Here is a 27,448-nt window from a genome sequence, read left to right as displayed (position 1 = left end):
GTCATTAGCAGCAGAGCAGACTTGTTTTTTCCAAAACTAAAATGGAGAATGTGTGTGTATGCGTATGCATGTGAAGTTTGGGTTAATGCTGGTGAAATGCAGGGATGGCTATTTGCTTTGTTTTTGTGCCCAGCAGTGCTGGTGCCTGCATGGCCCCAACCATGTTCTTGTGGAAGCCCACCACATAAAGCCTTGGTGACGGAGTAGGTAATATGGGGCCCCAAATGCAATGAGTCAGCACTTCAGCCTCCATTTAATTTCACTGGAATGCCGCACTAGCACACACACATACACACACGCAGACACCCCTCCTCCTGCTGCACACTCCCCCTCTGCGTCCACCCCTACCCCTTCTGTCTCCTCATACCTACACTCCTCTCTCTCTGTAGCAGACTTAACCCCTTCCTGCCTCTTGGAGGGGAAAGACAAAGCATAGATGTGTATTCCATTATTTTTTATTGTTCATTTTCCTTTGAACCCTCTGCATTGCAGAAGATTCGTAAAATTTTAAAGCAGCCGCCTGTCGTTGTTGTTGTGGTTAGCAGGGTTAAGAGTGGAAGTGATGAAGGTTGAAGAGGGAATGTAGGCCACACATTCCTTTGCGAGGAGCTGTCTGAGCTGAGGCAAACACGAGTACACAATCAGAGCAGCATTTCTGCCATTCCACTATACAAGCCAAACCCGCAGTTTTTTCCCGCAGCAGGAACCCTCTCCTCGGATCCTGTTAATATGAAGCGCTCTCACTCTTGCGTGGCTCTCTCTGTCATAAAGGCTCACTCACGATTGTTCTTTGTTATCAAAATGCTGATGAATCTTTCGACACCAGATGCTGTGTTATGCCTGAATTCATGCCATGTTGTGTGAGGTTTCAAATAACATTTTATTTCCTTCAGTTGTTGGACAGAATAAAATCATCTGGATCCAGATATCTTCGGATTCTTATTTTTTTAGGACAAGGAATGCATTTCCTTGAAAATGTATGTGGATCAAGATGATTCAATTTAACACATGATTTCTGCACATGTTCAGAAGCAAGACCCCGTCTTAATTCAAGGTGCAATTATGGTTTCAGGCTGCTTCTGTTGCTTTAATTATGTGACTGATGTTTCTGCCATTTCCTGGGAATGATGGATGATATTATCCAGACCTCCTCTCTCCGGTCTCCCTTTCTTCTTCCTCCTCCCTCAACCCAACTCTGGTGCTTTTGTGCCTGATGCAGCTGCAACACAATAACAGTGTTTGAGTGCAATAGTCCAGACAGGACTTTGGTTTAAATAAGCACCCCCGGGGGCATGTAATAACCCAGAATCCCCCTGTCCCTGTCTCCCTGTGCGGGGGCCCACTCCATAACGCATTCCTCCTCATGCGACCTGCCAGACGCTCAGGCAAGCAGCCAGCCAGCCAAACCACCACTGGAAAAATACAGAGAATGGAACTGTGATTCAGAGGCCTGATATAGAATTTCACCTCCCCTTTCCTTCATCCAACAGCTGGTTTCCTGGAAGCAGACTTGCGTGGTGGGAGTTCGGTCGGTCGGGGAGGGGATCGAGGAGGCCTTCGGCTCGGCTCCTTCAAAGGTTTCCCTGTTCCCATCTGCGACTCGGCACTGCGCTATTGCAACATCCTCATGAGAGGAAAACATGGATTGTAGATGGAAAAAAAACAGTTCTGGATCAAATGCAGGTCAGCTCCTAATGTCTTTAGGTAAGATTTTCTCAAAGGGCGCTGTGTTTGGAGGTTGAAAGAAGAATCCGGACACCAGAATCGCTCATACAAATAGCCAGAATAATCACTGTTTACATCTATTTGCAAAAATAGATTAAAATACAGATTCTTTGGAATAAAAAAAACATCTTTAGTGTCCAGAACTATCACTGTTGTCTTTTCTGGTTTAAAATCCATAATATTCTCACCTATTTTCTTAACAAGTTCTAACACTTGTAGAGCCCTTCACCTACTTTTTGAGAGCATGTCAACTCAGTCTTATGTCTCTGCGGCCTTTCCTGTCTGCACAATGAACCCTGGAGTATAGAAGAATAGGAGCAGGTCTCACCCCCCCTGTGCATGAACAGCCTAATTTAGGAAAGCGTGTCAGCACGAACCTTTGTCACAAAGCTGGACTCAGAATAGGCATTGTTCCCTTGATAGAGTCACTCCACTTGGTTTTTGACGAGCGCAGAGTAATATCTCCATCTTGCACACATATTTACATGTGCCCCACACACCGTGAACGTGGGACGATTCACCTCCACCCCCGTCCGTGCAACATATCGAGAGATTAAGAAATGGAAGTTGTAGAAGCATGAGCTCACACGTGCTTTGGCTCATTAGTTGCGTTTAATATTGTTTGCCTGGAAAACCATCTGTTCCAGGTGGATGGTGCCAAATATGTGATACTGGCAGCCGTGTTTGATATACAAAATGTTCCATGGCTCTGTTATGCAAGTCTGAATATGTGAGAGACAAATATGTTATTACCTCATGAATGAATTTTGAAATTACATGCAAACCCTTCTTTGGCTTCAAAGTGTTAAAATGACACCCATCCAGCCATTCTCAGTACTGCTTATGACCTCCAAACATATGACAGCCAAACGGCATTTCTGGCTCATCCCTTTGCAAATTCATTTATTCTGTTTGGCGACTATTAACAAGTATTTAGATGTTAAAATGACAAATGTGTTTGTAGTAATACACGCGTCTTTGTGGCTACAGACCATTTTCTCTGCAGCACCGTGTGTGAGACAGAGTCAACCCCACCGCCTGACTGGGAGGGTCTGGGGGATTAACTTTCCACTTTCCTGATCCACTTTTCCACAGAGCCAGCAGCTATGCTGGACTGCAAATGCGTGACGTGGCTGTGGGACAAAAATAGAGGTCAAATAACACACAAGCCTCTGGGATATTTTGCCCTTTCCTTTTGCTGATTATTTTATCACTTGATCCACTCTTCTCCTCTGTAAAATCTTGATTTAAGCCAGCCTGCCATTTGTATTAAAAGGACAACGGTCACTTCAATTACAAGTTTAAGTTGAACATGCTCACAACACATATTTCATATCATCTTTCGCCAGTAAAATACAATACAATACAATACAATACAATACAATACAATACATATTGATTTATAAAGTGCTTTAACAACAGCTAAAGCTATAACAAAGTGCCTAACATGGATGGCTATCATATACAGGAAATAAAGCAGTAACAGAGATAGTAGAAAGTAACAGAGAGTAAAACCAATATCATATGTCAATAGCACCAATCTGTTGCAATCTCACCAAAAAGCCGACAGTTTTTGTGATGTTTTTCTTTAAAGAAATTGTACTCTATAAAAATGTAATCCTACAAACATACATGTGCTCTATTTTCATGAAAGTTTGTCATGCAGTTTGGCACACGGTGAGATGATCTATCTCGATAACCATCCATCTAGCCTGCTATCGAGCTAGCTGATAGCTAGCTGCCAGCTAGATGGTAGCTGCTAGCTAGCTGCTAGCTAACTGCTAGCTAACTAACTGTCCATCCATCTATCCCACTATCTTGCTATCCGTCCATCCACCAAGCAAAGCTAGTCGTCTACATGTATCCGTGAAGTTCAGAATTGGTCTGCCTGTATCTCCGTCAAACTGATCGACATCGTGCCGCACCAAATGTGTCACAACTCACACCTGCTTTCGATTGGTTTAAATTTTCTGTCACCAAATTTTCAGGTGTGCCACATAAAAGAAATCCACATCAGTCACCCCTCGCACTCAACGTGCCACAGAGCAGTCTGTCAACTTCCCAAACAGAGTTGACTAGACTCACCCCGGCAAGAAAAGATGCACCAGTCGTTTTTTATGTCGAGTGCCTGTGCACGCTCTACAAAAATAAAACCCAATGTGTCATTCCCATTGTTTTATGTTTCATTTGACAGTAAACTTCAACCAGGAGTGGCAATAAACAGCTTGTAGGCCTTTTTTGGAAGAATTGCTCACTTTCTACCAAACTGCTGCTTGTTATGAAGTGAGTTGAGTTGTGTTTGCTGCTACCATTTAGCGACTTGTAAATCAAGGTAGCACTACAGGTTTATGATGTGACAGACACCTACAGGCACTTAGAATGAATCTCTAATGTATTATTACAAGACTATATTGCATGGGATCTTTCAACCTGCACTCCATTTTCAACCTCCATCAGTGATTCCTCCTCTCACCTCTTTGAGACTCAAAGAATGTGCGAAGCAGCTGTGAATGATTTAGTTTTACAGCTGCAACCTAATATTAGCTAGGATGATGACAATGGTTTCATGCTGACATTCCACCTGCAAGTCCCACTTAATGAATTTCACTTTATTGGCCAAGTACATCTCATATTTCAGAGAGCACTATGTGATTGTCACAGCGCGTCATTCAAACCCCAGGGCAGATATTTGAAGTTAGTGAGTTCTCCCGCAGACGGAATTGATAAGGTCCAGCAGGGGAAAGTGAGAGGTATCCCTTTGAAGAAAGTAACTCAGATATTAAATAATTGAGTTATAGGAGATAAAAGTTTCACAAGCTAATTTGACTTTCCTGTCACTCTTGGGCTTGAAGTGTCTGCAGCCTGCAGACAACTGGTGAATGAGAGTGACTCATTTCCTGAGTGTGGCTTGGCTGGAGAAACCCTATATCTGTGGCGGGCTCAAACAGGAAGTTCATCCAGGGCACACACTTCGTCTCTGACTCACACAGCGTGACGCCTCTTGTTGTCCGAGATTTCAGGTATCCAATCTACCATGTGCTCGAGCAACAAAGAAGTACAGAGAGGTTTCGTTTCCCCTCATCCTCCACCCGTCCAAATAAATACTGACTATATTTGCTGACAGTTGTTATGTGGAAAGAGGTTAATTTGCTGATGCAAGATGTTGGTTGTGCAAGCCTGGATTTCTGTCTTATTCGAACGGGAGGGTTTCAGTTTCACTCACAGTGTGGGGCGGTAGCTAGCCCGGGGAGGTGAAAGCTGTGTTATTTTGGTCTGGAATACGCCTCTGAAATGACATTGAAACCTCGTTTTCAAACACCTTGGGAATGACACTGCCAAAGTCATCAAGTAATTGATATGTATGAGGACATATCAACGCGAGTGAGCCGTCTTTGAGGACAAACAACAGACTTGGTGCCTGTGTTCGCCAGAGAAGGGCCAGATGTTCTCAAATCCCTGCGGTGATTGTGAAAAGGGAGGAGGCCATCTCTCTGCGGTTGTAGATTGGCTGCAAGCTGTAGATTTGTCGTCTGGAATCTTTGACCTTGCAAAGTAATCAAGATGAATCAGACTTAAAGGCGATGTGCACCAGCTGAGGCCGAAACTGACTCCACGGATTTGAAATATGAGTCGCAGTTATCCACGTGGCCGTGGACTGCCTATGTTTTGTACGACAGCCAAAGCGCAAAAACTAATCTAGCGTTATCTGATTGGCTGATTTCACTTGTGTTTTTTAACTCATTCACCGCCATTCATGAATTTATTCGAGAATTGAAAATATGACGTCAAGCGCCATTCCCGAATGTGTTTGTTTTTTTTTTTTTTCTTGTTTGGGTGACGAAAAAGCACTGGCCATGACCTGGCAATATTTTTTTCCTTTCCACAAGGCGCAGCATTTCCCTTTTTCCATGTTAGCGCTTTGTTCCAGTTTCAGCTGTTGTTAAAGCGCAAACCAGTTTTGCATTGTATTTTGGACAGCCACCCTCATTTCAAGCTCATATAACTCCAGACCCATATAATTTAGGAATTGACTATTTTTTCTGATGAAAGAAGTGAGTCTAAGGTTTCTTATGCTGCGTTGAATCTTTATGTAGTCCTAAAATTCAATATTCTGTGGGTCCTGTAATTTGAGTGACAATGACAAAAACACTGGCACGGAAGTGGACACATTTTTGCACGTCTGGCAGTGAATAAGTTAAAATATATATATTTCTCCATTCTCGAGTATTTTTCTCAAGAGGTATAGAAAATGGATGGCTGGCAGAACCACCAACACTTCAATGGAGAGTGATACCACCAGTTTCACTTTGTTAGCCCACTTTCTACAAGGTACCAGTTTGCCTTTCTTTGTAAAAATATGACGAGAATTAACTTAATACTTTATTTTAGAATATAATAGCATATTACCAATACACAATTAGATGGTTGTACCTTTCTCCCAGGTGCTCGAAGTAACAATGTTCCAATCTGGCTGTCCAGCTAAAAATATTCACTCTACAACTACAATACATACCTAACACTGCTAATGCTATCATGCTAAACTGTACTGTCCCATGGTGAGCTTGGTGGAAATAGGCATTTACTTTTGGTCATTGGACTATATTTATTTAAAGTATCTGGCCACATATCCTAGCCTTGGGATATTTGTAGAAATGTCCCATCAATTGGGCCATCAAATTGTTTAGACATCTTGAAGTCTTGGCGCTTGCATTGGGGCTATGTTGCTATGTTGTGGAGAAAAACAGGCTGCCTGTTGCCATGCGGGACTTTGATCCAAGGTGGCGGTGAGATCAGTTTACGGTGAACTATGTTTAGCATGAGCCGTCGCGGCCTTTCGACGCTACAATGAAACAACGCTCATCACACTGAAGGACACACACATTGTATGGAATCTGCTGCTGCGTTACTTATTAATAGGTGCTTGATGCTACCAGTGTCATATACAAAAAACCCATCATAACTCATGTCGGATGCATAATTTGAAATACACTAACTTCTACTATTTCCTTGATTCAACTCCAAATAAAGGAAACAATGTAACGTTTTGTTTTTGATTAAAAACCACCAACTTTTTGCTCATCCCTAGAAAGGTCTTCTTTCCAGTCATTGGACTTTGACTAATTTCCTTAAAAAACAAAAACAAAAATGAATCTTCTATTGTGCATGTGTGGAACAAAGTGACAAGGGAATCAGACTTTCAATATTTATATACAAAAATTCAGACATCAGTGGAGAACAGACAGAAAGCTTAAATGTACAGTACAGTATATGTATTGTCACAACACGAAAGGTTTGCCATGGCAGTCTTCTCAGGTAAAAAAAAGTATTGGCAGAATAAAATTTTCTTTTCACCTTTTATTTTCAAGGTGCTTGAAAGTTTCAAAACTGTTCGGAAAAAAAGGCAAAGTACCAACTAAATTCTGTTCTCAAAAATCAAACATCTTTTCTTCACATTGGATGGGCTGCTTTTCCTCTGCCATTTGTCTGTGTGCCACAGGCTTCTGAAATGAGAGGTAATGTCTTCCCATTGCATGTACCCCTTATGACGCCGGACTGTATAAATCAAAAACTATGCATTTGTAATGATATAAAACAAATAAACTAAAAATGCACAGTGAAAAATCTCATCTTCACTGAACTTTATTTGCAGATTAAACAAGCATGAATCAGTAATCAAGTAATCAAGTCTGAATCAGAACTGTATCAGAATCAGATTCAGAAAACCTTTAATAGTGCCACAATAGGAAAATTTGCAATTATACAGTTCAATAAAAAGAGCATATTGGAGATGAGAAGAAATCTCAGTTGCGCCGACGAAAGACGATCCACCGGTCCTCTGTGAGGTTAAAAAAGGTTTCCATTCATAAATGCTCCATTTGGCAGAGTCGATGGTGTTGCTATTCATGAGGAAAAAAAACATGATACCAACCTCTGATGAAGCTAACTCCATTCACCAAGGGAACATTAGCATCAGCTCCAGATAAACACACAGTATTATGACTAAAACAACCATTCCAACAACAAACACAGGGGTGGTCCTCAGCAGGGACTCCCTGCCCCTAACCTGCATCCCCCTTCTGTTCATCTTAATCCAACCTTACAGCTCGAATGAGCCTCATATAGAAAAAAAGGGCCTTGCGGGTATTTTCACCCAAACACTTAAAACGACCCCTGTCACTTTACCTCTTTTGCTTTTACTCCGCGATGGTAAAGTCTTCAGCGCCTCGAGGAATGAATACTACAATGATGCCCACACATGAAAGAGAGCGCCGTTTTCGACAGGTGAAAGAAAAGGAGAGCAAACATGACCTGGCAGGGAGTTTTTTTTCCCAAAAGGCAGCTAAACAAAAGATTCGCAGCAACACCGATCACGCCCTCTTTGCCTCCAATCAGATGAACCGGCATGTCGCAGTCCTGACTGCATCTGTTTTCTTGTGCAGATGAATAGACAGGGTGTGTCTCCTCGCCAAGGAAACTGGTGGGCAGGACGCTTTATGTTACATCGTCGCTCGGATGATGTGACAAAACTAATCTTGACAGAAAAATAAAATGCAGCATGTGCAGCTTCTCCATAAATTCTAAGAGTACAACATAAATTTGGTGGCTAAATTGATCAGATATTTCTCCATTGGGTTTGCACAAATGTATCAGTACAAAGTAGGCCAGGCCCACTATGTATGTTTGTTCTACTTCTAAAAACGTGTATATATGGATTTTTTCTTTGTCCAATCAGAGTCCAGATCACATGTGTTGCCATGTCACCTGACTCGGGCCTTCAGAGTTTGTAATGCTCGCTGATGTAACACTTCAAATTCATTCTAGGACCATGTTCTGTTGTTCGAGAATGTCTATTTTTTCATCCTCTGATTGGTTGGTCAGAGCAAGATAATCACATTTTTGTCTGAGAGAGGACTGTGTTGCGGAAGCAAAAAATATCCTTTCTTCTTTGTTCAATCTACTGGCGCGTTGAACCCTTACAATCAGCAATAATGTCACATTACAAAATTTACTGCGTAAAGCTCACATGGCTAGCACCAAGGAAAATTACTGAACTGAGATGTTCACAAGGTGGAAATGAGAGCAGCCAGTTAGGACCCAACGTAAGTCGTTTGTGTCAGCCATTGAAAGAAACCATAAATGATACTACATTAGTCGAACACAACCTGTTTTTAGTTTTCGAGAACGATTCTTTTTACTTAATACAGGCTCATTCATGGTCACTTTTCTGTTTGCTAAGTCAAGAAAAGAAAAACGATTGGTAAGTTCAGGAGAAGGCTAAACAAGGCAGTGGCTGTCATAAGCTATCAAACTCTTCTAATAAGGCATAACCCAGTAGTGGGTGGGCGAGGGAAGCCGCTGTTTTCCTACTATTTCCATTTATAGACTGCAGCAATGAGCCCCCTGGGAGATTGCTTGCCATGACTCATGTCTCTTGTGCTTCCAGTCCAGACTGCACCCCCACCTCTTCATCATCCCAAAGCGCCGTTGCCTTTTCTTGCCCTGCTATGCACTCAATTTTGGAGAGTCCAGTATACTCTAAAAATACTTTAGTGGGTTCCGGTCTAAACAGACGTAAACACCAAAGAGAAAAATATTCACTGTAACATTTTTCTCAAATGAGTGAATTCATTGTACTCCAAATGATGGAAATCAACTTTTATTTGATGAGAACACATATTGCTCACCCACAATTTACACCAAGGAGAACCTCGTGTATGCTGAGTGACTAGATTTCAATCCATTCTGAAGATTTAGTCTTGCGCTAAAAACAATGTTTTCATACAAAAATTCAAGGTACTGTATTTATTTAGTTATTTATGTTGTTATTTAATTAGTTTTTTTAAGCACATCAACTTCACAGTGCAGATGTCAAGAAGTCAAAGTCAGCTTTATTGTCAAATATGCTAATATGCATAACATACAGCATAGATGAAATTACTGTCCTCTCTGACCCAGCGTGCAAAGCACTTATAATGACTTTAACAAACATAATAAACACGAAAACGCCAATGTACTGGGTTCAATTCCAGCTCCGGTCTTCCTGTGTAAATATTAATTAAAATGGGACCAAATATAGTCTTTGTAAGTGGAATTGTACACCCTTAAATATACTGCACAGTTTATCACACTCTTCTTTTTGTTTGGTCTACACGTCTGGACCAGTCCAATTCATTCATACACAATAGTTTCTTTTTTTTCTTCTTCTTCCTAAGCCTCCACGCTTAGATAAAGAGAACGAGAAAGGATTCAATGGGAGGAGTGAAGAACAAAGGTCACATGATGATGAAAGCATGTGCGCTGAATCACTGCCGTGTAAATAGTAGCTTGAATACAGACGGCGGCCATTTCTCAGAACTGTTGTTGTCGTGCAACGTCAACATGGGGGTGGAGATGCAGAGGGTTTGGAGGTGGTGGGTCTCTGTCTGCTTCTTTCTCTCTCTCTCTTTTTTTTTAAACCTGCAGGCTTCATCACGTGGTGAGCTTGTCCTCTTCCTCCCCCTCCCTCGAATCCCAGCCTCCCCCTCTCTTTGGTTTTATTCCAGTCACGCCACCCCCCCCCTCCTCCACTTCCCCCTCTGCTCAACCTCATCCCGCCTCTCTCTGCTCTGTCAGGTCACCCGCCTTGTTTGCTCAGATGGAACACAAGAGGAAATGAAAGCAATAAGTCTACTGTTAACCCGTTGATGGGACTGTGCTGTGCTTATTCTTCTGCTCTTTCTCCTTGTTTCCATATTTTGATGATTATTTACAGTATGATCAGCGCATACTGGGTAATGTGTTCCTCTCGAACACGATGAAAGAAAATAATAGTTTGAAAACAAGATTTTAATTAAAAATACAGGCCAATCGCAACATGTGCCACAGAGAGAGTCAGAGAAAGAGAGAGAGCACTCACTTATTTCCCCTTCAGTCTGCCACGTTTTTTGCTTGGTTACTATGCAACCACATGGGAACAACATGCACACCACAGTAGCTGAATCGCCATTTTGGATTCAAGCTCTGCAATAATAATAAACAGCCTCTGGCACCGACATGTTGTTTTCCAGCAGCTCGCTAGTGCCAAAATTCAGAATGAACTGTAATAGCATTTAGTGCAGTGGAAAAGCCTCATTCGTCCAAACCCCACATAGCTTTGCCACTTTTGAAGGGCCTGTAATCCCGCAGCAGCTCACTGGCTCACAGAAACACAGCAGACCGAGACGCTGCCAAAGACATTATTGCACATTTATTGCTTTGCCTTCCTATGAACTACAGTTTACTTTGCTCACTGTGTTGAAAGGAGTCTCTCAAGGGACAGAAATGTAATTGCACCAGTAGAAAATTGCTGCCTTTTTTTTTTACTTCAACTTGACCACAACCAATTTTTCTTGTTTGTGTTTGCTGGAAGCCCATCCATGTCTTTACATGGAGAAGATTAGAAGAAAAAAAAACAGCTGCATTGGATTTTTACTGTGCCACAGAAGGAATGGCTCATGCTTATTTTGAAGAGGCTCCAAAGATTATTTGGTGGGATTTGAGAGGAGCTCAAGTGAACTTTACCCTCTCTCAGAGGAAGGGAAGGGAAGGGAAACAGAGACGCTGCCGTTGCCAGAGTTATTTGAGGCTCAGTTCAATTTAGAACGGAGCAAACCACCGCGGTCACATTAGCATCTTGCGCATCGCTCATTTATTCAGTTGTTTCATCTCAAGGCTCCGCTCACTTTCCCCTAATCGACTTGAAAGCGCATGTGAGAGGAGGTTATGCAAACTGCACAGGCGCCCTTTTCAGCTGAGTTGCGACTATGTGAGCGCCTTGCTCTGTTAGCGTGACATGTCATCATCATGACCTCCATGACCACTCGGCCCGCTTTCTTGGAAACCTCTTGACTATTTTTCCTGGCGGTGGGCCATATCAAACAGAATGGTAAAAGAGTGTGTGTTGTAATTGAATCCAATGAACAGGATAAACACGGCAAGGAGAGCAAGGAGTCATGGGAGTTGTTGGGCCCCAAGGGCGCTGCTCCACCCATACGGACTGTTTACGGGTCCCACACGCTGCTGCCACCTCCTCAACACGTGAACTGCAATGTACACAGAATGAACAAGTTGCACTGTGTTACGCTGTCATATACACGCGAGATGGGTTCAACCGAAGTCAAGTATTCGGTCTAAGACACATATTCCATTGTGCTTTAAACCTATGTTTTTGTTTCTTTATTGTTGTTGCACCAGTATTTGACAGTTAACTGTGCAGAGACAAAAAAAACCCATTTTATTTATGTCCCTGCACAAGTATGCTCTATCGTTCAATGGAGAATATATTGTTCCTTCATTGTACTGGATCGATGGACAACAATTCTCACATATACATTCTAAAATCTATCTAATTCGTTCCCAGAAAACTGGAAGCTGTGGCAAAGAGGTGAGAAGACATGTCTCATGACCATTTCAAAGAACCATTAACTCCGCATTCAGTTGATGACTATATTTGTTTTTGTTTTTTTTTGTTTTGCTCTGGATGTTATCTGCCCAACAACATTGATAAAAGATTTTGATTTTTGAATGTCTGAATTAACTCATTCACTGCCATTCTTGAATTTATTAGGGAATTTAAAAGCATGACGTGGAGTGCCATTCCCAAATTTTGGTTTTTCTTGTGCCTACAAAGCGCTGGTCAGACCTTTGGCAATGTTTTCCCCTCAGGATTTTCCTTTTGAACAGCCGCCCGTATTTCAAGCTCAGATGACTCCAGACCCATATAACTTAGGAATTAACTCTTGTTTTCTGATGAAAGAAGAGAGGCTAAGGTTTCTTACGCTGCATTGAATGTTTATGTAGTTCTAAAACTCAATATTCTGTGGGTCGTGCAATTTGAGTGAAAATGACCAAAAAAAAGGAGTCAGTGGAGTGGACACATTTTTGCACATCGTGTGGCAGTGAATGAGTTCATTAAAGTCTCTTCAATTATAATTTTCCTTTTCGAAATAACCAGCTAAACTTTTTGGGAGCATTTAAATGAACAGGGATTGTGTGCCACTATCAATGTACTGCATTTCTGTAATCATTTAAACAAACAGCATGCATAATAAGGCAAAACTAATGTAATATGTACTGTTTTTAATATTAATGGGAGAAATACTAAAGTTGATGAGTTGCCTGTTAATGGTCAGTGCTACTGCCAATGATTTGGAACCTGATTGAAAAAAGAGCCCTTCACTGCAATACCACAAATGAATCATGAAATCTTTCATTGCTTTCATAACATTTGTCATCACTTTCCTTTCCAGATTGCACATCAGACACATTTTTTATTTGAAATACCAAATATATATTAATACCAACTGATTAATGATTTTTAAAGAAAGTATAATATATTTTTATTTATTTGCAATTAATTCATGACCTAGTTTATGAGTCATACTGGAGGTTGAGGGCCGACCATAGACGTCCCCTTACTTGATTGTTGTTTAATTTCCAGCGACTGATCTTCATGTCAAGACTATCAAAAAGAGTTGAAATCATGTGCTGTCAATGGTTAGAAAAGGTGGGTTCAAAGGTCATAATCCTGCCTCAGGAAAAACAGGGGGTCATCTTACCATCCTATGGCCAAATGCGTGATGTCATTGGGCCCTGGGCTATATCTAGGCTTGACTTCGGTCTCTGTGATCAAGCCTCCTACCCTGTTTTGACGTGGAAAGCATGACACACAGCCCGTGATGAGGGAGTCAAGACTGATTGCAGGTCCAGGTCAGGCTAGGCATGAGGCAGGCCCAAGAAAACAGAGATCGCCGTGGACCGCCCTGTCTCAGGCCCTGGGGACCTCTGGCCTCTGTAGGGCCTCTAGACACTTCCTGCCTCTGCCATTCGACCAGTAAATCCAATCCCTGATCAAAGGCTATGAAGAAAAAAGGGGAAGAGAAGGCAGGGAGTGAAAAGGGTGAGGGTGATTGACATGCATGTGGGTGAAGAGTGGGGGACAGATCCCTCTTTATCTGACAGCTGCTCAGCCCCAGGCACCTGTGTGCCTGCTGACTACCAGGCACGCCAAGCTCCACCCAAGTGCTACCAGTGCCAGATCCCATGAAAGGTTACCATGGTAACATCCCAGGCTCCTTGCTAGAAATAAACAACCTTTCAACCTCATCCAAGGAGGGTACAGGATCTGTGGTCAGGCAAAGGTTATGCTGGCACTTCTGATGACATATATGTTTTTTTAATCCCCATTGGCTATACGTCTGTGTAAGCTCTCAGTCGTACAGGAGTGGTCCATCGATGAGAAGGTTTCTTCAGCCGTCATCTGTACAAAAGTGAAGGTTTCGGACGTTTCGCCTCCTATCCAAGCGTCAGCGAACTAAAGTCTGACTGGTCGTATCGGCCCCATTTATATATCCCTAATGTCCAGACCTAGTGGTGCCGGACACAGCTATGATAGGCCATTGGCTAGTTTCCCATTTGATTTCTACGTTTACAGTAACTGTTTGTGAAGGACATTTCAGAAAATAAGAGGTGTGTAAATTGAAAAGGCAAAGGGGATAACCCACAACCTACATATATGAAGCTATAGGCAGTCGAGAAATCAGACATGACCTTGGCTGTAGAGCAATTACACAGCACGGAATCAGCTATCACTGAAACTATGTCCCCGCATGTTTGTGTATGTATGTGTGTGTCAAGGGGATCTTATTACCCGTCACCTTTGGATTGGGTATGTCCTCTGTGTTTAGAGTCCACACACACCGAGCCGAAGACAGGGCTCGTAGTTCTAAGCCAAACTGACATCCCATTCATTTGAGATGTTCAGGGTCTAGTGTCTGCCATCTCTACCTAACCAGGCTGATAGCGCTCTCACATTATGCTGGCTTGGCTCCAACACAGACCACTGCAGTGGCTAGCTTCACAAAATTGCATGTCTCACCCTGCACCAAACCCTCAGGAGCATAACAACGCTCGACAGCGTGCTGCGCATTGACGCACCGGGGTGTCCTCGTTCTCTTTACGAGTGTTGTTGTGAGCTGAATGCTTTGTAGACGGGTGCGGTAAAAACGTCTTTGTTCTCTCATCTCGTTGTCATGGGTGGCCACTTACCGAGCGGCAGTGATGCTGCAGGATGGGGAGGCAGTTGCCATGGTAGACACGCTCACGGCAGAAGGGACGCATTGTGTGGGTGACACAATTGTCCTCATTCATTTTCTTGTCAGCAACACTCACAAAGTCACAAAGACAGAATTATTTACAGTGTGTGATCATGACAAACACAATTACATTGTCTCACTGGATGGATGTGTCTGCACACCTGAAAGACAAAATGAGCCAAACAAGATGACTTAGTGAGAAGCACGTTTATCCCTTGGAGTTCACGCAACTCCAACACGTCCCTTCCCTTATTTTGAAGGTGTTACTCTTCAATGGCTGTTATTCAATTGCTGTTATTCAATGGCGGCTTTGATGCTGCTTGTTTTTTAAGTGAGCTGAATGTGTGATACTGCAGGGTCGATGTTACCTTCACAACATGGGGCTTGAAGCATGTGGTGTGACTTGCGACAAATGAGTCAGTGACCAAACTGGGAAGCTATTTCTGTTACTCACCTCAAGGGTGAATAACGTTCACCTGTAACACATTTATCTGTCTGTAAATATGTTCCAAAATTGGCGTTTGCACAGTTTCGTAGCCCGCTTGGACTTGATTCACGTTGCCCTTTGTGATTGCTGAATAATCTGCGTTTAGTGCAGACCTTGATCTGCAGAGCCTATTAATATTCCAATCAGGTCCTCAATTCAATAAAGGGGTAGAGACAGATTCCCCTTTATCTCTCCATACACCACCTGTGCAGGGCTGTGAAACATCCACACACGCTGTAAACCAAGCGCTGCAGACATATTCATAGATTTGTACATTCGGCCTTATATAAGTGTGCAGGCAGCCGGTCGCATCAATTTTTCATTGCATTCATCCTGCATGATTTAAAATGTGCACCGTTTTTTTTCACTCTCTCCTCTTGCGTACTTTTGGAAAACAGAACATGTGGGGAGGAAGTGAACGCCTGCAGCGATCACCTCCTGCAGTCAGGTGGTTGTTGATATTCTGTTGGCACCCTCAACAGTCCCTCCTTTCATATCCCACTCATCCCCCTCCTCCGTCATTATGCAGCGCCTCATTTTCTCTGAGCGTTTCTGCCACTCGAGTTGCACAGCATCCTTGTGTCTAAAAACAGACGTGAAGAAGTGCTTTTTGCTTCATTCCTGATGGTTTTGTTCGCTCGCCACAAGTGCTGTAGTAACACCAGCCTAGCATTGACAAGAAAAATTGAAAGGCTTGGATAGAGAAGCATTTGCAGTCCCTGTGATGCACTCGAGGACATTAAACTGTGGATGTTATTGTTTATCAGGAGGGCTGCATGAGAGCGTCCAGCTCAAGGGGGCGGTCAGGCATGGTAATTACATGTTTCTCGTCACATTCGGTTTGGCTCCCCACACTGATCGTCATTTGCAAAAAGTCAACAGCTTGTGTGTTATCTCCAAAACGATTCGCTTTTTAGTTCACAGACCCACAGCACTCTCGGCACACAGGCAGTTAGTTACCTCATATTCGTGGAATTGTACCCAGTAACATTTAAATATGGGGAGAAAATTCATGGGTTTCAAGTATTTCGTTGCATTTACCTCTGTGATCATCTTATTTTTGGTGCATCTGCTATTTTTTCCTGTCCTTTAAAATGTCTACTTCAAACACAAAGTGGATTCGAACAACTTGGTGGATAACCTTTTTAAATTGACAATGTAGCAGAACACCAGAGGCCTCACAATTGAGCCCCTGCGGAACACCACATGGTTTTCTGAGAGTAACACTCTCCAATTAATGCAGCGCCATGAGCCATAGCAACATGCTAATCACACCATGTCGTCACATGATCACCACAAACACAAGAAACAATTACTGCAGAATCACCTCACTGCAGATATAAGAAACAATGTATTCAAAAAGTGGGGGCCGGGTTGTGAAATGATTCATCGCGCGGACTCATCAACAGCAGACTGTTCTGTCTCCTTATTCTCGAATAATGATAATGCTAATGAGAGCGTCATTTTAGGAAATTGATATTTTGCTGTCTAAATGTCTTTCATGCTCCAAACAAAGTACTTTGCATTTCAAAGTGTATTGTTGTTATCCACATTGTATATGAACAGTGTGTTGCCAATTAGCAAATGCTAATCACGAGGCTTCTTAAAAAATAACAAGATGGCTTCCTTTTGATTATTTGTCATCGTTATTGCTCATCTTTTGTCTCTTATGTTTATTGCAACATCTCTGAACACGCTTCGGCAGGTGGATGTGAATTCTACTCACACACTCTGCGCTTGCGATGAATATTCCATATGAATAGGATTCGTTGTATTTCTATGGAGGGATCACATTTCAAAGCAGGCTCCCTTCTCTCAGTTGCCATGGAAACCATCTGAGTGCGTGAATCAATGCGCTGGCAGACTGACTGACTCATAGAGAGAAAATGTAAGCACTCTACTCCTATCAACATTTAACATTAATATATCAACACAATCATTTTTTTCATAGAAACGTGATGCCAGCATGAGGGGTTGAAAAATGGCGGATGTTTAGTAAAAAAACTAAAACTAAAATAAAGGTCAATTATGTCATTGATATTTTTTCACCACAGTACAACCGTGCCAACACTTATTTACGTGTCTGACCATTTTCATGTAAAGGCATATTTCGTTTGATGGACGAATAACAAAAAATATAACTGAATATTACGCAGAGTGCAATTGTAATTAGTGGAATTCCTGTGCAAATTGTTCAATTAGTCGGCCTTGCGCTTCGTAGCATAGCTTGTTGTAAGACTGGACAGCACTGTTAGTGTAAAATAATAAATAAAAATAATAATCTGAATAATGTAGGGCCTTTTATACTAATGTCAGTGATGTGAATTGCGGATTTACGTGGGACAGGAGATGGAAGACAATCTCTTTTCGTCAATGGATTCTATAGCCTCATTTTTGCTGTCTACATTTAGCTTTTAGCAGACGTGCATATTTCACCATGACATCCCTGATCCACTGGTGAAAAAGATGCTTTGATCCTCTCCTTTTCCATCTAGAACTGCTTCATACAACAAAGATGGTACACAAAGTGCTTAAGATTGAATGACTGTCTGTGTCTTGTGAGTTGTGTCACGTTATTTAATTAGTGTTTTTTTTTGGTTGTTGTTTTGACCTCAAGATGGCGCCTGGAGAGTGGCTGCCTTTACAGCAGGTTCTATATTTTGTTTTTCTACTTCTTCCTTTCCTTTCCTCTTACTTTCACCACTTTGCTGCTGTGAAATGTAAATATCTCCAGTTTGAGACTAATTAAATCTAATCAATCCAATTCAATCCAATTGTGTGTCAAAAGTAGAGTTGCTGAGGTTGTATCCTAAAAAACTGGCAACGGTATATATGAAATAACGCATTTAAGATTTTGAGACAGAATAGTTGCTTGCCAATGTTTCTGCTAATTAGAAGGTGAGGCTCTTCACTGACTGCAAAATAATGTAAAAAAAAAACTCGCCACATCATAGCATGTGAAACGTCTTTGTGGAATTTAGGTGAGAAATACACAATTGCAAAGGAACTCCTTGTCTGTTATATGTCATGATGCACATTTCATAACAGTACTACAGTATGTGTCTCCAGATGCTTTGGTGTTCACTCCAGGCTGTTTATTGTGCCATTTTCAGCCCCTGCGGAATTTAGCAGAGTGGCAGGTAAACAGTTAAATCTTGTCAGGAGAAAACGAGATTGCCTGTGTGCGGCCTGTGTGATTGAAACATCCTTGTGATTGGAGCACGCACTCATCCTCCACCCTATCTTGAGATGGTGCGTGGTTGTGGCTAGTAACTATGGCGACAGCTGGTCTTACCTGCTTATAAGGTGAAAGAGGGCAGCTCGTGACTTAACGCTTGGGTTACTCACCATGTCAGACTCAGGGAGCTTGCGTGAGGCGATGGCGAGGGAGTAGGACTCACACAAAGACTATACTGTTTTCTGCATGTCCATTCATTTCTCAAACAACCACACAAGGAAGCAAGATCAATGCCTGCTTGATTAGAGTCACTAAATGGCATTACTCGCTTTACAGAATTACTTTATTATGACCTCTTGGTCTGTCATTTATAACTACACATACTTAAGGAAACATTATCCAGCTCCACACAGCCTGTGACAAATGTTTACCTTGGTATCATTTTGCAATCACACAGCTTCCATGGGAGCCCTCCCCTGACATCAACTTTCATTAATTGTAAGCACACAAAACATCTTCAGACATTAGACAAAACGACCATGACTTTAGCTAATTTATGACTTGTCATTTGGTTTATACAAATTACATAGCATCGTGTCCTGACGAGTGTGATCTCAAGACCCCATTGAGCCTTTATTTACACTGTGACTTAATATTGGGTGCTGATTTACAAAAAGGGGTAATTAATTTTTGACGACGATATGCCATTTGTTTGACAATAGCAATTATATCCTCTTGAGGAATAAGCTTTAGACTGTATTGTAAATTGTTTTTAAAGGACAACCGACGTCTCCGGACAAGTTGTGTCCATAATTTGTAAAATTGTTTTTTCATGCTTGTGAGCCGATAAAGCGCTGACCATGGCAATGTTTTTTTTTTTTTTTCACAAGGGGGCAGCATTTTCCTTTTTTCCATGTTCGCAGTTTGTTCCAGCTTCAGCTGTTGTTAAAGCGCTATATAAACCAATATCTATGTACTGCAATGTATTTTGGACAGCCACCCTCATTTCAAGTTCATATAACTCCAGACCCATATAATTTAGGAATTAACTCTTTTTTTTTCTCATCAAAGAAGAGAGTCCAAGTCTAACGCTGTATTGAATGTTTATGTAGTCCTAAAACTCAATATTGTGTATGTCCTGGAATTTGAGCGACAATAACAAAAACCCTACTGGACATAAAACCCTGGCCAACACCTTAAGGATATATATATATATATATATATATATATATATATATATATATATATATATATATATATATATATATATATATATATATATATACACTTTTTGAGAAACAATGTTTACATTTCACACACCTTTCCATTTTTGTGGGGGCAAGATTTGAGCATTGTTTATGTAGGTCACATTCACTACTCGAGCACAGTGAAGGCAACACTCAAACTGTACATTTGCCCCCCTGTTGAGCAGCTGTGCAAATGGCCCCCGGTCTCCCTTAGGAACAAGCCGACACATTCCAGAGACGCATCAATGGGATTCGTTGTTTTGATGGAGTGAGGCTGGCAGTGGCCAGATTTGGAAAGTCTGTTGCTATGGTGACCGCTGGAAGGGCCAAGAGCAGCTTTAGTTGGTCAGCTGACGTCCTTTGGGTAAATCCTGTCCAACATGATTTGTTTACCTTTATACTACTTTCTTTCTCTTTTGGGGTGGGGGTGGAGGGAAATCGCCCACACTGCTCTCATAAAATGCATGCGCCATTTTGAAAGGGCAAGTAAGGGCATTTGTCCGGAGAGTTATAATACATAATGTATACCCAGGCCACAACATAGGTATTTGATTTAATGAGATTTTTTTATTTGTCTCAAACAAGCACAATAAAAAAATGCGTTTTAAAGAAAAGAAAAAAAAGACGGCATACTTGATGAAGTGCAAGTCGCAACGGATGGAAGGAAGCAAAGCTTGTCAATGTCAGTTCATTTACATTCTACAAAATGTCAGGAGTTATTAAAACATACAGGAATCCATCAATCCGTGCATTTTAGAAGACACGGTTTCCTTGTGCTTTGAGTAGACAACCTTCAGGGTAAAAAAAAAACCTCACTTGTGCTCATTGGCATTCGACTCAGTATGATTCCGACTTGATCTTGGTTTCATTCCCTGGTGCTTTCTCCGATCTTTGTGACGGCTTTATTTCCTGTAGATGATAGATGTCCATGTTAAGTGCTTTGTTCCAGCTTCAGCTGTTGTTAAAGCGCTATATAAATCAATATGTATTGCATTGTATTGTAAACACAAAAATCTTGACTTGATTGACTTGAAATGATCCAATTTGCTGTCCATATCTTTAGACCTGCCCAAGAGAGTTTGCTTGGAATATCTTTTAAAGGACAACCGACGTCACTTTTGTTTCTTAACTGACATCAGAAAAACGTTTTATAGCATCTAAAATACCCAAAACACAAAGTATGATATTTTTATTCAAATGCAAAACACCAATAAAAATGACTTAGTGTCCAAAATCTGCAAAAAATTGAGCTGCGAATTGGCCATTTTCAGAAAGTCCCGCCCCCAGTTCGTGACGTCACGCCAAGACGTCTTGCATCGCTGGAGAATCAAAACAATGGCTTCAGATTCGGAGAATATCCTTTCTTGTTACACATCCAGTTATGAATATGATTCAAATAGTTCTGAAGAGGAAAGCATACATGTTTGCAATTGATTAAAGAAGTCCTTCCGTGTCATTTTGAGGCATCTGGACTGCAATGTGTCCCAGAAAAGAGTCAGAAAATGGCAACCAAGCTCCCTGTGAGGAATTAATTAGCCCGTTTTCACAGGCTGATAAATTCCTTATATGGAGCTTGGTCGCCCTATTCTGGCTCTTTTTGGTGCAACATGACATTTTCAGACCAAACAAGCACAGCAAAATGCATTGACGTGATGGAAGGACTGCTACAATGTGTTCTTTTTTTCGGTCAGGGACGTTCCTTCAGTGACATCACGTACGGTCTCGTCATCAACTCAAAAACAAGACTTCCGGAAGATTCAGCGCGAGTCTTAAAACATAGCTATATGCGGTGGAATCTTTGTAAAATTCGCTCAGTAGAAGTCATTTGAAGCCATTTTACAAATTATGGACACAACTTGTCCAGAGACGTCGGTTGTCCTTTAAGGCAATGCACGTTTATAGGTTCTCATCTTATTTATTCCACAATTTAAATTTTTAAAATTTCCACATTTTCGACATAACTGTTTTGTTTAATTAGGCAATTTCCAAATATCATATCGTTAGTTTTGTTAATATTTAATGATCTCATATTTACTTAAAACCAATTCTAAACTTTGAGCACTGAACACATTAACTTCCATTCCTGTTCATGATGCGTGTAACTGACCCGAAAGTCAAACTAGTTTGGGGCCTTAGTGGCCCTGGCGGTTAACAACTGCCATTCAAAGAACAGAATAAAAGGGTTCTCTTCGACTCAACTTCCCCCAGATTTTGAATTAATTGTTTGGTGGTGCGTCATGAGATTTTTCTAATGTAAAACGATGACCAAAGCACATACGTATATTGTTTTAACTAAAGCATTTTTTCCATCCCAGTAATCCTCCATTTTGTGCAACTAAAGCTAGGACACAGCTCACTAGCGTTTAGAAATGAAGGAAAAAGACTTTCGTTCCTTTCATCACTTTGCTGCTGTGAAATGTAAATTTCTCCACTGTGAGACTAATAAAGGCATATCCAATCCAATCCAATCCAAAAGGATGTCCAATGTCAAGGTAATATCAGAGGATTGTCATCAAATGGTGAGTAGTTTGACTTTATTTGAATGTTATTGTGCCGATGACCATTTTATATTTGAGTTAGTGGTATACATTTCCGGGTTAAGTGAACGCTGAGTCGTCTGCCTGCCGCTGTTTACCCGCAGAAAACATGTTGTTCTTATCCTGTGCCTGTAAAGTGTCCTTGGGAGTTTTGAAAGGCACTTATAAATACAATGTACTGTTATTATTTATTAGTATTTTTCTTCTTCTTCTTCTTCTTCTTATTCTTATTCTTCTTATTCTTCTGCTTCCTCTTCTTCCTCTTCTCCTCTTCTCCTCTTCTTCCTCTTCTTCCTCTTCCTGTTGTTGTTGTTGTTGTTGTTATTATGAGTATTATTGTTGATTATTATTATTATTATTATTATTATTATTATTCAAGTGTACAGATGACATTCAAGTGTACAGATGACACTCATGCTATATTCTAATGCTGGTCATACGGGGGTTATTGTGTGATAATAACGTGTGATTAAAACTATTTTAGCGCATGTAATGACTTCATTAGAATTGCGTGACATTTGGTGGGGTTGGCTTACTTGATTTTTGGATTTGGATTTGCCTTTATTAGTCCCGCAGTGGAGACATTTACATTTCACAGCAGCAAAGTGATGAAAGGAATGAAAGTAGAAAAAATACATTTTACCACTGTAATTTGAAGGTAAAGACTTAACAGTCTGCTGACTTGCACATTAAAGACTGACTAAACTTCAGCTTCTGAAACATTTTATTTAAGTTTTTTTTTTTTTTTTTGTGGGGGGATTTTGGGTCAGAGGTTATACCATCGCTCATGACTTCCTTTTAAGATGCCCTTTGTTTCAAAGCTGACTTTTGCTGTGGGTTAAGCTCCATATTAAGCAGGTCACATGTTGACTGTCTGTGGATCAGGCCAGTGTGAACCATGGTCACTGTGACCTGTTTTAGTAGCGAGAGGGGGGACAGTGTGATCTTTTTTTTAAATACTATTTTTATCCGGAAGAGATTTTGCAACACTATATGCAGATTAAATGGTGCGAGACAGAGGGACAGGGGATGGTCATATATCACGAGAGAGACAACACTGGGTGTGTATCGTCAAGTTACTCTTTCCCCCTTACTGCTTTGTGCAAGTCATTCATGTTAATTATACACCATGTGGTCTGACCTCACCGCGCTGAGATGAGACTGATTTAAAGCAGCCTTTGCTGTTGTTTTTTCCATCTCTAGACAGTCATTTTTGGAATACCTGTCATTGTTTGCGCTCACGTCATGTGTATGCGGTGATAAAATACGAAAATCCTGCTGAGCTTGTTTGAATGTTTGAGTAATAGTGCATGTGATGTTCATTTGCATGGCGCCTGTGAAACTTAGGTCAGCATTGGAGCTATGGATCATCTGCCAGCATTGCTGTTTACCCTGTAAACATGCCCCAGGAATAGGTGTGTCCATGTGGTTTTAGTCAAAAATTCAGGTTAATGTTGTCATTGCAACATGATTAAATTACCTGTGGATATTTTAGGAACATTTTGAATTCATTTCAATTCAAATACCTCCAAGAGATTTAAAATGGGGCAGCTAAATGTGAAACTAAGCGCTGTGTTTTGTCTGCACTGCAAGTAATCCGTCTTACCTTACCTCTCTCTGCTGCTATTCGTGGGAAAGAATGCCGTTCCTCTACTGTTCTCGTTGTGTTTTGTATGTTAAGGTGTTGCTGTTTCGTGTGACGGTCCCGCCTCCCAGGTGTCCGCTTTCTTGATGATCACGTCGATACCGTAATGGGAAAAGACTGCAAACAAACTGGAACTGGATGACCTCATTTGCCTGGGGAATAAACTGCAGTGGTTTCACTTTACAGTCATCGTTGTGCTCCGAAACAATACTTAGTGTGAATGGCATTTCAAATGACGCAGTTGTATTCTCACTGTTAAATCGTTTTTTTTTTTTCTGTTTTCTTGCACACAAACAGATTATCATATAAATAAACTAGAATGTCACTCAGTTCTAACAGCTTCCAAAGCTGAACAATCGATAACATGACATGTCATGTGCCAACTCAAGCAGTTCAACTCCAGTCCTGTAGATGGTGGTAAAATGTATTACAAATACAGTATGACTCATCAGTTTTAATTTTGAAACTGTTCAGAATGTTACAGTAGGTACAATGATATGAAATATGCATTTGAGGAACTAAACCTCTCATCTCATCTCATCTCATCTCATCTCATCTCATCTCATTTTCCGTACCGCTTATTCCTCATTAGGGTCGCGGGGGTTGCTGGAGCCTATCTCAGCTGTCTTCGGGCACGAGGCGGGGGACACCCTGAATTGGTTGCCAGCCAATCGCAGGGCACACAAAGAGAACAGTCACTCTCACACTCACACCTAGGGACAATTTGGAGTGGTCAATCTGCCTGCCATGCATGTTTTTGGAGTGTGGGAGGAAACCGGAGGACCCGGAGAAAACCCACGCGGGTCCGGGGAGAACATGCAAACTCCACACAGGGAGGCCGGACCGGGACGCGAACCGGCGACCTCTGCACTGTGAAGCCGGTGTGCTAACCACTCGACTACCGGGCCGCCCACCGGGAACTAAACCTTATTTATTTATTTATTTCATTAGTTATTTCGTTAGTTATTTATTTAATTTAAAATTCTCGGGTACCCTATGTAATTTAATGTGGGTCACGATGTTGGTACTTTGAATACTTTATATGTGTATCGATGTGACGATGTGAGTAAAATGCTTGAGGACCACACGAAAGATTTAAAAGTGTCGAAATACAGATTTTTTATTTTTCTTTCATGTTATTATTGACGGCCCTTCCAATGCTCAATGATAACAAACTACAATGAAATGCAATGGCGGGCCGTGGATTTCAACATTAGGCCTTCAGTAGTGCTACGTCTGAATCAATCCAGACTGAAAAACGTGTGGTGTGATTTACTACAGGTCCACTAGAGGGTACCATTAGCTGGGAACTAACTCTTAATGATGTCCATTTTTTCTTGAAAATGGCTTTCACAATAAATCTCCAACCAAATCCGTTTCTTCTCCTTCAGCCATTGTGGGTTGACAAAACTGCTTTTAAATTAACTCAATATATTTGCTTATGCAGCTCGATACCGTATGCTAGCTATGGCCAGTATGCTCTCGACAATAGCAGATTGTGATCAGAGCAGTTTTTGCAAACCATGATTGGCTAGTGACTAGCCAATCATAGTTTGCGAAAACTGATGTTGACCAGCGCCTTCAAAAAGGCATTGGTACCCCTCTTGGGGAGCCAACTCTAAATCTTATTGGTTAAAGCAATAGTTAGTTTAATCGATAAATAATAGTTTAATAGTTGAATCGATAAAATTTGATGCGACCAGGCCTGCACAACTGATTATGAAGGTGTCCAGTTAGATTTCTGATCCTGATAACAAATGATGGCTGAAATGTGATAGGTTAAATGCTAAAACACGAAAAGAACCATTTAGAAGCAGCACAACGGTGGAAAAGTAATGAAAGGAATCTGAAAGAGAATTTGGAATTATTTCACAAGAATTCATGGACAAAATATAATTCGCATCAGTCCGTGATTCAGATATATTTAGGCCAGCAGAGAAGGCTTTGCAGGCCTTGACTGATGAAATGTCATTCATCGCTAATTCTTTCAGAAAATGAAAATTAACTTTCACTTACAATTTCCCCAGCACATAAATAATTTAGGCTTACTTGTATATACATCTATGCATCCATCCATACATGTATGCATGCATGCACACATACATCAACACATCAATTTGTGGGACTTTAGCTGCAGAGGTACTCCAGCAAAGCCACCAGAAGATAAAATGCTGACCACTCGGCTGAGGTTTGCTCAGCCTCCGCCACATTTGGGCCCATTTAAAGTAATGTTTCTCAGCCACAGGCAGCTGCTTTCCATCTTGTGGCATTTTCCTTGTCTCCCCAATGGCAACAGCACCCGCTTCTCCCTCCACGTTCTCCCCCCCTTTAACCACCACTATCCCTTCTTCACGTCAATCCTTGGCAAGCAAGTTTACGCTCTGATTTTCAAAGCCACCCTGTTCTCCGTCAAATGTTGCGTGGCAACATCAAATGCTCCGTCCGACAGAGCCTGCCTGGGATTCCAGCGTGGTGGGCGGATAATGGGAGGCAGGCCTCGGCGGATCTGGCAGATGTATGATGACTTTTTACTGGAGAGTTTGTGTACGTGTATATTGCATGTGCTTTTTTTGGAGGGGAAGTGTTTGTGTGTGTGTGTGTGTGCGCGCATAGGAGTGGGAAGCAGGTTTAGCGGGAAAACATAAGGGTTTTCTTTGTTGTTGTCCCTTGATCCCTCCCTAAAGTTGGCCACAGGAGTGTTTTGTTGGCTCTGTGGCCACGCCAGGGCCGACTGCGGCAGTAAACATTGCATGTAGTCACGATATCTGAACCTGCCATGTGGAATTTGATGTCTGAAGTCTGACTCACAAAGACTTTTAGCTCCCGATGAAGTCGTGTGTGCAATTTTTTTTTATTTTATTTCTTGCACTCTTTTCAGTTCCTTTCGCAAGAAGTGCTTTGCTTTACTTCAATGAGGGTTAAACACAAGTCTGAACAGCTTCCATTAAACATACAGCGATTCTTCTTCTTTTCCTTTCGGCTTTTCCCTTCAAGGGGTCGCCACGGCGAATCAGTAACCTCCATCTTCAGAGGTATGATACGCATGTTTGCTTTGGCCAAGCTTTTACGTCGGATGCCCTTCCTGACACAACCCTCTGTATTTATCCGGGCTTGGGACCGGCACAAGAAGACTTAAACATACAGCGATTACAAATACTTTTAGGAATTGCCTCTTGTGCCCACCCCCGCTACAAACGCTGGAATGCTCCTCTTCGTTTTCCTGTCCATCCATCATTGAGCAAGCATAACAGTGACTTAGAGCAGTTCCTCCAGGAGTTGAGGGTGGGCTTGCATTGAGTGCAAAGAGGCAGTGGGGGTGTTGGGCTCAGGAAATTGTTTGACAGAGAGGGAAATAGACAAAGAAAAAAAGATATTCAGACAGTTCCAGGAAAAAAAAAAAGAATTAAACACAGCCCTCCCATGTTTTTGTTAGCATCCCTTGGGCACTCACAGACAGTATTAAGTTTATTTTTTTTTAACACAGGAAGACGATGCAGATGTTCCCAATAGCTGGCTT

General features: G+C 41.5%; 2 long non-coding RNA genes across 4 annotated transcripts in view; one reads left to right on the top strand and one right to left on the bottom strand.

Moving 5' to 3' along the window:
- The window catches only part of LOC148889514 (uncharacterized), a 128,856-nt gene that overhangs the window by 79,407 nt on the left and 22,001 nt on the right, over nucleotides 1-27,448 (top strand). Inside the window, exon 5 of one of the 3 annotated variants that reach the window (XR_016116821.1) lies at nucleotides 1,491-1,683. The exons of 1 other annotated variant lie outside the window; for it this stretch is intronic. This is a non-coding gene — a long non-coding RNA (uncharacterized LOC148889514). Of the gene's footprint in view, nucleotides 1-1,490; nucleotides 1,705-27,448 lie in introns of all 3 variants that reach the window. One more of the 3 variants, XR_016116822.1, reaches the window with a different exon arrangement.
- On the bottom strand, nucleotides 6,904-8,459 carry LOC148889515 (uncharacterized). Its single transcript, XR_016116935.1, has 2 exons — nucleotides 7,655-8,459; nucleotides 6,904-7,561 (listed from the first exon to the last, which is right to left on the bottom strand). It is a non-coding gene; the product is annotated as an uncharacterized LOC148889515 (long non-coding RNA).

Source organism: Hippocampus bargibanti, linkage group LG13 (genome assembly GCF_051943395.1).
Source record: "Hippocampus bargibanti isolate YZ-2025 linkage group LG13, ASM5194339v1, whole genome shotgun sequence".
Taxonomy (NCBI): domain Eukaryota; kingdom Metazoa; phylum Chordata; class Actinopteri; order Syngnathiformes; family Syngnathidae; genus Hippocampus; species Hippocampus bargibanti.
The sequence above is the reverse complement of the archived record's forward strand: the minus strand, read 5'-3'. Positions and strand labels throughout refer to the sequence as shown.